The 11,446-nt window shown below is 35.9% G+C and overlaps 1 long non-coding RNA gene across 1 annotated transcript; it reads right to left on the reverse strand.

Moving 5' to 3' along the window:
• Positions 1–3,085: 3,085 nt before the first annotated feature.
• Positions 3,086–4,967, reverse strand: LOC143219365 (uncharacterized). Its single transcript, XR_013011303.1, has 3 exons — positions 4,363–4,967; positions 3,658–3,748; positions 3,086–3,583 (listed from the first exon to the last, which is right to left on the reverse strand). It is a non-coding gene; the product is annotated as an uncharacterized LOC143219365 (long non-coding RNA).
• Positions 4,968–11,446: the final 6,479 nt, after the last annotated feature.

Genomic DNA, 11,446 nt, shown 5'->3' on the forward strand with positions numbered 1-11,446 from the left:
AATTTCTGGGCCACGAGGCTGAAATAAATAAATAAATACGTATTTACTTACTTACTAAAAGTTGCATTTTACAACATCTTTATATGGGCCTACATTGAAAATTTAAAAAATACGTTTTATAGATATGTGTCAATTAAACATATTCTGAAAATTTCGTCAAAATCGGTCAACGTTGCAATAAGCTACAAACGTTTTAATATAAAATAATAATTCTTAAAAAATATTGTGTTATTTTACATCGATATACCCGACCCGACCCGTATCATGTTACAATGTTTCACTCCACTCCGCGGCAACCGAAGCCCTCGAGCTTCACTTCCCTTTTTTCCGTTCGTCATCATAGACTAGTGTTTCCTGAAAATAATGTCTCTGGCCAGACTCGAGTTTTCGACATTTATAGCAAGCTTGCTATAATCGTATTTTATTTGTCAAAATTTAGTTTTTCATTTAAAATATTTTGTTGTTAAAACTCATTAATAGTTTTAAATAGTACTTGAAATATTTAAAATGATACTGAAATATTGGAATATTACAATTTGGAATGAAGGTTCTAGCCGGACGAGGTAGTCCTTCGAATGATTAAAACAGCCGTTGCGCCATTCAATTTTCGGTCAATTTTTCCTATTTACTTGCATTAATTTAATCATATAACTGCATTTAATTGAAATTGATATTTGAGATTTTTTCCCGATTTTTTGGTTCAAAATGTTAATTACACAAACTGAAAAACACGCAAAAATTAGACAAATGCAGATTTTTTAGAGAAACTGAAAAATAGCATTGATCATATTTTTAGACTAGCAACATACCAGAACTTTTTTAACGACAGCGCGTAAACGACAAAGAGGGACTTTTCAATGACTCCAAGAAAAATGAAAAACTTAATGACTCCGAGAAAAATAAAGAACTTAATGACTCTGAAGAAAATGAAAAATTGAATGACTCCAAGAAAAATGGAAACTTCAATGACTCTATGAAAAAACTTGACGACACTGAAGAAAATGAAAAATTTAATAACTCCAAGAAAAATGGAAAACTTAATGACTCCGAGAAAAATAAAGAACTTACTGACTCTGAGGAAAATGAAAAATTTAATAACTCTCAGTTAATAAGCTGTCTTCAATGCCTCTTAAAAATGCAATTAATCATGTAGGGATTGATCAGGTGTTTCTCGCTATATTAAAAAATATTTACAAATCCTTTGACAAATTCTGCTTTGTGGCGTCAGGATACTGCTTTCCATCACAGTTTGTATAGTATACATATATTATTTCTCCTCTTTGTTTCTAGATAAAATTTTATTATGATCCTCCATTAGTTTAACGCCCCGTTCAGCGGTATCATTGACCACCTTCAGTCCATGTTTCAGTCAGACTACTTATTATTCATAATAACTTCTTTTTCCGATATTAGAACTATTCTTACCACGTTTTTATTAGCTCGCTTTCTTGTTCTTTTGTAGATTGGAGCGTATTAATGAATTTATTTATATGTAATATCTCTGCCAGTTATGTATATATGAAAAAACTCTTCAAACAAAAGTTGTAGTATATAAGGAGGTGGATATAGTATCAAAGGAAAAAAATTTTTTCAAAGTCATTATTTAAAGTTTTCAAGGTCACGGATGTTTTTTCTATCAACAACTGTTTATGCTATATATGGATTCTTAAAGAGAAAAAAGACAAATTCAACGATATATCATAACGTCTATTTATGTCAAGATTTAAAAAATTCCCATTTTCCATTAAAAACTCATTTTCCCATTATTCAAACGGCCCCAAAATTTTTCCAGACCATTTTCTCAACATTTGTCACAATTCTGGTTTACGGGACCAAAAAAATTTCATGGTCGAAAAATAAGGTCCACCCTAATGTTGCATATACGTAAATTACGAGAAGCAGTAAAGAGTGCTTAACGTCGAAGAAGAAAATCCGGGTAACTAAAACTTAATATGTACTACATTCCACGTTATTAGAATAATTGTAGTTTAATTATGATACATTTTATATCAACATTTTTTATTTACACCTGCTAGAAACGCCACTGTCTCGGAAGGAAATGGACATTCGAGAGAAGCAATGAAATTAGAGCATCATTGCGAAAAAAGATGAGTTTGCAATAACCTCAATATACATTTTATGAAATTCTATTATAATTATAGTTATGACTGTATTTTTTAATAAATAAACTTGTGTATGCTAGTATAAAATCAATTTATATATATTATACAATTTATTTTATTATTTGTTTGACAACTAATAAATCTACAAATTGTTTCATAAACTAAAAAATACTTCCTGCATTTTCGTATTCTCCAATCAGTCCAAATAAATACCATCAACCTGTTCTCGATCATATACCAATTTTTATTAATGCAATTATGACAGTAACAAAACGTTTCTATTTAAAATGAATACATATTTTGAACATAGTTTTTACATTTTTAATTTTTTGGAAGGTTAAAAAATGTAATTAAAAAAGTAACGAAAAATAAAAATTAAAAAAAAATCCCCGCTGCACGGGGACTCGAATGCTAGCTCCAGATTGCGATTCATACGCTCGACGGCTCGACAGCCGAATTTCAGTTTCGCTTCCGCCGTAAAGCAATAGAACATGGCAACATGGCAAGTGCTAAAAATAGATTGTGGCTGGCATAAGCGCACAAGCAGCGCACACGGATTTAGTAAAGGTACGTTGGTGAGTGTAGCGCGCGGGCGCGTTGCTAACACGATACAGTGTTTTCTGCACCGACCCTGATAGCACAACGGACTCCACGGGGAGTGACGAAAACGATTACAGGTAGACTCCACCTGGAACCAGTCCACGCGGAATGCAGCTTTCTGCAGTCCAGCTGGAACGCCACTCTATCCTGGATTCCGCTTCCCCGCAAGATGGCAGCACGGTCGCACTGATTAATGCGGCGAATGCCGTTATACAGGGCAGCGCCGTCGGTAAGGGCAGATCGCTCTAATGTGGCAGATGTCGATAAAGTAAATTTCTATTGTACAAATATGTAGCAGTTTTCCTTTTTACCGACAATACTGATTTTGAATGAATATTCAGTCACATGCAAGGAGAGAAAACGAAAAAAAAAATAATCTGTGCAAAATAAAAATTCTCTGCATCGATTGCAAGAGATGGAAGCTAAGATTAAAATGTCAACATGCAAAAAAAGACAAAGTGTCGTACAAGGGACAAGAAAATTTACTTTTTCTTATTTTTTAATACACCGCAGGGAGTTGGTAAAGACACATGGACAATGACACAAGGAATATATATATAATAAATATTATAATTTTTTATTATTACTATGCTTTATTATTGGACGAACACCTAAATATCTCTTCAGGTTATTGTGATGCAAAAAATATTTGTTACGTAACGTGCACGGTGTGCCAGATATTTGGTCCATTGACACCATGCGCATTACGTAACAAATATTTTTTGCATCACAATAACCTGAAGAGATATTTAGGTGTTCGTATTTAAACGGAACACCCTGTATATTGTGATTATTACACGTTGTTGCCTCTGCTTCCCGAAACTTGTGGCCCGTAGCACGTTCTGGCATAGGTGGGATACCTAAAAAATACAAAGAAAATCAGTAATGTACAATATATGCATGTGTGTTGAATGGCATAATTAGATATACGTACCACGTGAAAAATTAGAGGTCTTCCTCTTCCCCGGTTGCCGCAGCTTAATTCTCCTCCTTCCCTGGATAGCACATTATATTTATCCTCCGTTCTGTAAATTAGATTTTCAATTACACAGTGAGTAAAGGTGAGTATTTAATCTTCTTCGCTTATTGCTCATCTCAACGAATTTTCTAATTTCTGGTGCTACAATTACAAAAGGTCTTCTGACGTTTTTCATCAACTAATATACCTAACTGATTCAAACATTGCAATGATATTTATAAAAAATCGATTAAAGTTGAACTACAAACAAAAGAATGTACTACCAGAAATAAAAAAATTCAATGATGAGAAGCAAGTGAAGAAGATTAAATACTTGGCTTACTGAATTGGTTTAAGCCATCATTTTGCCGATTTAGAATATTGCTAAGCTAATTCTAATCTGAATGGGCCAAAGCTGAATTGTGTTGGATTTGTTTAAAGTGATAAATGATAATAATGATAATGAAAAGAGAGTGATAAAGTGATAAAGAAACAAACAATTTACTATTTTGGACTCTACATTGAAGTGAACATACTCGCCCCGTAGCACCTCATACGTGATGGCAAATGGCACTGTCGCGTGGTGTGCCGACAAGCGTTCTCACGCTCTTTCACGCGAAGATTCTGGGAGACATTTGAGCAAAATGAAACCGATCAACCAATATAAATATGTACAAATACCTTCCGTTCTTCCTTCCTTCCACGTAGTGCACGTAATCCAAGTAATCCACGTAATCACATAATCCAAGCAAGTCAATCTAATAAATAGTCAAATAGTCAAATGCCGCAACGCAGACCGCACTCGCGAGTGTAACCACAGAGCGAAGCTATGTAAATATATCTGTGATTGTGTCAAGAAAAACGCTGCATGTCACAATTTCAAAAAATTTCAGTTTATGCATTTATTGAACTTTATAGTGTAGGATTAGGTATTTACCAGAAAAAACGTAACGAAAATCAATTCAAAAGGCTCGAAAAAATAATACAATTTAACCAATGTCCTTGTCAAAGCATTAGTGATCAAAACTTTAAACGACAATATCTCGAAAGTGAAAGTACAATGTGACATGCGGCGGCGTCCTCCTGACAACCACAGATATTACGACCGAGCTAAGCGAACGAGAACTTGCGAACTGTTGAGAGTTGAGAGAATAACTGAAAACTGCTGAAAACTGAACGGCAGTTTCCCCTTCCCTGACGTATCGTCGTATCCGTGAGCGGTGTCGACCGCGCTTGCCCGTGTTGGTGCATGTTCGATTGCACGCGCGCTACACAACAAACGTACCTCTACCATGTCCGTGTGACTACCTGCTGCTACCTGCTCGACTGATCGACGCCGACGCGTTCCTTCGATTTTCACGTTGCCGAAGTTTCGGAAGCATGAGGCGAAAAGTCGGAATCTGGAGACGGCGCGCATTTGAATCTCGGGCACAGCACGCGGCGCGACGCACATTTTGCTATAACTTTTGATCTAAAAGAGATATCGAAGAGAAATTATGTAGGCCTAATTTTTTTTGAAAAATCGGGTTTAACGATGTAAAAAGAAATATATTTTGTATTTTTTAAATAATGTTTTCGTTGATTCTTAAGGTATAGCCGGAAAAGATGGTCAGAAGTATCAAACCAAATTTGTTTTTAGTCACGTCATGTTCAACAGAAAATTATGAAAAAATTCATGAATATTCTACCGAATAGCATACACTACTGAGATTTTTTTCAAAATTTTTGGTTGCAAAATCGATTTTTAAACAAATCGGAAAACATAAAATTGCCGATTTTATGTATATACATACATCAAAGTCTTCAGTTGACCACATTTATATTATTACGTTAGTTGTGTCTCATCCTGATTATTAATGTGTATTTTTTCAGATTTTTCGGATTACGGAAACATGTTTTAAAAAATTGAAAACCTCCAAAAATTCCAAGAAAATGCATGTTTTGTATTGAAGTGTTAGAGACTCCAGTTTTATAAGAATTCAGTACTTGGATATTATTGAAGCAACCGTTCTTAATTTTTTTATAATTTTTTAGAGGTTGGGTAGTCGTTAACAAAACAAGTACATATATACGGCTGGGAATCTTCTGGCCCCGAATCGAATCCCGCATCTATAATCGTTTTGTTCGGTAAATACTTATTGCTTCGAGTCTTAATGAAAAGTTTAACCAAAAACATTTTTTAATTGTCTACATTTATTTTCAACTTAAAGAATTGATGCAATTCGCGCTGTCGACTTTCGCTGTCCACTTTTTGTAATTGAAAAAAAAGAAACACAATTTAAGTTATGATTGCGAAGTGCAGAATGGTTTCGAGGTATTCGAAAATACCGCTACAGGTGGTCCCCTGTCTATCTATATCTTCGAGTAACTAATTACAAATTTTGTATCTATTATTCGTGATCCGAAATTTGTATCTAGGAGAAAAATTAAGGGCAGATTCGGAATCAGCGCAAAAAACTCTATAAGAATCATCCAACAGTAATTGTTGAAGAAATTTGGTGTTGCGGAGACTGTAAATCAAATGGGAAACTTTCTTCCAGCAGATCTATTAATGGGTCTATTAACTTTTTTCCGTGTAACATTTTGTTTATTTTCTCGTTTCTTTGTTATAATAAATGGAAGCTTATGTTAATTTGTTGTTCTTCATTCTTTAATAAGCCCCTTTTAATTTCCCATCAGTTTCAACTCCATAAAGTAATAGTTTTCTGTAAAATCCGTATCAATGCCTCCGGATCGGAACCTTTCTGCCAGGGGTTGTATTAATTCGAGTAACTGTAACTTTTTTAATGTTGGACTATATGGATTTGGACTTTTCGTAAGAAGTTGGAGAAATTAGTTTACTGCACGATGTGAAAAGATATGTAGTGGACATGGCGCGTTGGAAAGAGGGACTTTCCGGACGCGGAAATTTCATCCTTCTCAAGTGCGCGCTGTGGACGGTTGCATTGAGGGTTCGGTCGTAAAAGTGACGATTACCAGAACCCTGACTCAACCGTTGCAATGTCCTTGGCAGCGACGACTTTGAATTGTTTTGGGGAAGGACACTTTCTCCTTACTCTTGAGGAACGGGGAATTCCTCCCCTTATTTTAACGGTCTTTCTCACGTTGCTAATCCTCCCACCAAAAAGGATTTTTACCAGTGGAAAAAAAGCTTGTGGCACTCGTTGAGAACGCATCGCTCTAGAGTTGCCCGCGCTACGTGAATTTATATCTCTGTACTTTGTTAGTACTCGATAGTCATTAACGTTTATAATCTAGTTTTCTCGTTATTGTTATTATTATTACATCTTGTTTTGTTTTGTTATTGTTACGTGTTATTGTTTTAATAAATATCTATATCGTTGTCTGTTAACCACGCGAAACATCATAGACACTGAATTACCCGTCATCCTAAAGATATTTTTCCAGAAATTGCAGTTGGCCGGAATTGTAGAGAAAATAGGTACTAAATGTTGCATTTCACAACTTTTTTATGTGGGGCCTATATTGAAAATTTAAAAGATAGTTATAATAATTAACCATTTGCAGCTGTTTTAATTTCGGAGCTATTTTAACTCGAAAATGAAACATCTCGTTCTAGGTAGAATAATTTCGTTCTACATATACGATTCTTTTCATTTGATGGATATGAAATTGATTGTAATACCTCATACAATAATTAAAGGTTTAGTAATTGATTAGCTACCAACATGTTTAACAATGTAAACAATATTTTGCATAATGGGACAGCAATTTTTAGTGGTGATTTCGAGTCACCACTTGAGTGCTAAGGGTTAAAGATGGTAGAAATTGCAGGATATTACAACAATGACAAATATTATAAAGCAGATACGCTAACGTTACCGTTATCGCGTCAGAAGGAATAGCTGCAAGCTGCAAGTACAATTGTATAGAGTATAGAATTTCGGGGAAAACTGGGAAGAGAGGCAGGGTTGCCGGAGGATTAATTATGGCGTGGAAGAACCGACGCGACGGTGCCCGTAAGGATAATTACGGTCGCTTAGAGTGGCCGGACTATGGCAGGGTAAGACGTGGTTTCCCTCGGGTCTCAATTATCCATCAGGCCTTAATTTGTCCAGGCTGTTTGTCTCTCGATCAAGCCGGTTGGTCGAGGTCCTGGTACTGTACTTTGGAAATGAAATGGATGATTATGTGAAAATTTGCTTGTCAAACGAACATTCCGGGAAAAGGTTCAGGTAATTTCGTGCAGAAAATCCAGAGTTGTTTTGGTAACTACCCAGGACTTATTGGCCTGAGTTTTTCGCGCTGATTCCGAATCTGTTTTCAATTTTTTTCCTATTCGCACAGTTTTTCAGGAACAAGGCTTTGAAAAAAAAACATATTTTTCAACTTCAAACAAATATTGTGATGTTATTATAAAAGATATTGAATTGTTCTTTCTGGCAAAAGATTCTGTAGACTTTCCCGAATACAGTGATATCCAATATTAATACATTATGATTGATTAAACATGTTTAATCAATGATTAAATACGGAGAGATTTCGTCGTGTCGGCGCACAGTGGAAAATTTGGACCAGACTCGATTCAAAATCAAAGAACTTTCGATAGAAATGAGGTAGAGCGATGAAATTTTTTTTTAATGAAAGCTGAAACTTTGCAGAATATGGGAAAAATAGGGAAGTTATGGTACGAACGTTTTTTAACCGAGAAAATTCGTTAAACATGTAGAATTTAAAGAAATCGATTTTGCAATATCCTGAGGTCGTAGACAAATTTTGAGACCAGATTTGAAATCGGCGTGAAAAAATCTACGGGAAATGATATATAGCAAAAATTTAAAAAAAAATTTCCGCGCGTGGTATTGGAAAAACCACAATTTTCTCGAAATTGTGCAAGTTTAACGAATTTTCTCAACGTTAAAAAACGTTCTTACCATAATCTCCCTATTTTTCCCATATTCTGTAATGTTTCAGCTTTAATTTTTAAAAAATTTCATCGCTCTACCTTATTTCTATCAAAAGTTCTTCGATTTTGTCTCCGATTTGGACGAAAGGTCACACTGTGCGCCGTCTCCAGACTCTGACTTTTCGCCTCATGCTTTCGAAACTTCCGTAACGTGAAAACTCAGCCCGTCTGAGTGCCTGTTCAATTGCTTGCGCGCTACACACAAGCGTACCTCTACTCTGTCTGTGTGAACTACCTGCTCGACTGATCGACGCCGACGCGTTCCTTCGATTTTTACGTTGCCGAAGTTTCGGAAGCATGAGTCAGAAAGTCGGAATCTGGAGACGGCGCGCATTTGAATCCCGGCACAGCGAGCGACGCGGCGATAACAGAACATACGGACAATAGGACGTCCTTATATTCAATCTAATCCTCTTTGCTTATATTAGGGTATGTATTCGGATAATGGGGGTACGGATACGGGAGTCTCTACTGTATTCAAAGAACAAGTAGACATAATTGAAATCGTAATTCTAATTGCAATATTTTGTAGGACTCAATATAAATAGTACCGTATACTCATCTTTTTTTATCGATGAATATGATCACTAACTAAAATAAATTCCTAATAAGATAAAAAAATGTTAACAACCCATTAAAAAGTGTTAAAAACGCGACTGAACATGTTGGTGAAAGTCCCATTTGGGGGTGAACGGAACCTTGAAGCAGGCCCTAGGATTCGGCAAGATCGCACATGTGGCGACCAGACCTTTGGGTTTCCCAGCCATCTGGAAACTATCGAAACGGTGTAGCTTCGAATAATTTTCTGCCAGGGCGGCGAAGACTTCGGTCACCGTGGCCAAGTGGTGCAATAAACACGGCCAGGTAACCCGACGCGCGTCGGCCAGCCAGACATATTGGCATGAAACCACTAACAAGTTAATTGCAGACCTTGTTTATTTTTCGTAATTGTTTCATGTAAATGACGCTAGCTGCTTCGTGTGGCGTTCTTCCGATTAAAAAAAGACTAATCTCAAGATAGAATTTGGACTGTGGATAGTGGATTTATTCAAAGTCTTCGAATAACGGCACAATCAATTTTCTACCGAAACCGAAATAATACCGGTATTCTTTCGGTTTTTCCAATGCTTAGGTTGTTCCAAATGAAAAAGGAAAACCCTCCGCGCGAAGGAACAAGCGCGAGTCCGAATTCACAGGCGAGGCCGTCATAAAACATTCAGCTAAAGACCTTCCAGATGTACCTCCCAACAAAGTGATTTTTAGCCAGCCGAAAGAAGCACAGCCGATGTAGCCAGATGTATTTGGACCTTTTATACCGTTAATGTACTAAACTTTATACCGTAGCTACCTGCAACCGAACATACTCTTTGGTTTCAAATCCTTGCTTTAGTTTATTAAAAGGAAGTAGACTCGTTTTCAGGATTGCAAGGGTGCGGGATTCGCCTCTTATTCTCATCTCTCGATAATAATACAAACACGGGGTTTTTCACTAGTCAAAAACGCTAGATAAAAGAACGATCTAGAACACTATCTGCCTCAAAAGTTCTATTTTTTCGTTTACGAGGCGTAATTGGCATTATTCGGCAGCATGTAGCTATGAAAATAGCTTGTATGCTCCCGAATAATACAAATTACGGTGACGACTAATGCAAATTTCGCCTCGTAAACGGAAAATAGGACCTTTGAGGGAGATGGGGCCCTAGATCGATCTTTTATCTAGCGTTTTTAACTAGTGAGAAACCCCGTGTTTGTATTATTATCGAGAGATGAGAAGAGGCGAATCCCGCATCCTTGCAATCCTGGAAAAAGGCTATACGGGAACTGCAATTACTCGAATTAATATTCGGACGTTCTAAAAAAGACGAGAACTTTTTTAATACTGTACTAAACGATTTGAACTTTTTTGGGGAGCTACAGCAATTAGTTTACTACAGGATGTGAAAAGAAATTTTTTCAAAAATTGCAATTGATCGGGATTGTATGAAAAAATACTAAGAGTTGCATTTTACAACTTTTTTATGTGAGCCCATATTGAAAAATTGAAAAATACGCTTTGTAGATCTGTGTCGACTAAACATATTTTGAAAATTTCGTCAAAATCGGTTGACGTTGCAATGAGCTACAAACGTTTAAAGATGGTAAAAATCGCAGATTTTCAGCCTACATCGAAGAATTCTTACATCTTTCAAGGCCTGTCGTTTTTTCCCGCATCAACCGATTTCGATGAAACTTTCACAGTGCACATTATTTACGCAGGCCTACAAAACGTACTTTTTAAATTTTCAATATAGGCCCGCGCGAAAAAGTTGTAAAATGTAACTTTTAGTATTTTCTCTGCAATTCCGACCAAATGCAATTTTTGAAAAAATTTCTTTTCACATCCTGCAGTAAACTAATTGTTCCAGCTCCCCCAAAAAATTCAAATCGTATAGTACAATATTTAAAAAGTTATCATCTTCTTTAGATCGTCCGAATATTAATTCGTGTAACTGTACGTATTAGGGGATAATTAATGTATTACTAGTTTATTGATTTATGTGTAGGTTTACTCTTAATGTAACTGTAAAGAAAATTACGGCAAGGGGGGAAGAACGTAACATTCAATTTGTACATATAGTTTCCATCTCTCTTGCGATCGATGCAGACAATTTTTATTTTGCACAAAGATCCGCAGTCTAGGAAAAATAATATAGATATAATAGAAATAAATAAAATTTAATATTTTTTTATATCGGGTTTATTATTTCGTTTTCATTCAGAATCGGTATTTGGAATTGTCGGTAAAAAGGAAGACTGCTACATATTTGTACAATGTGTAGAAATTCATTTCACCGACAT

The sequence above is a fragment of the Lasioglossum baleicum genome, unplaced genomic scaffold (assembly GCF_051020765.1).
Source record: "Lasioglossum baleicum unplaced genomic scaffold, iyLasBale1 scaffold0025, whole genome shotgun sequence".
In the NCBI taxonomy this organism is placed as follows: domain Eukaryota; kingdom Metazoa; phylum Arthropoda; class Insecta; order Hymenoptera; family Halictidae; genus Lasioglossum; species Lasioglossum baleicum.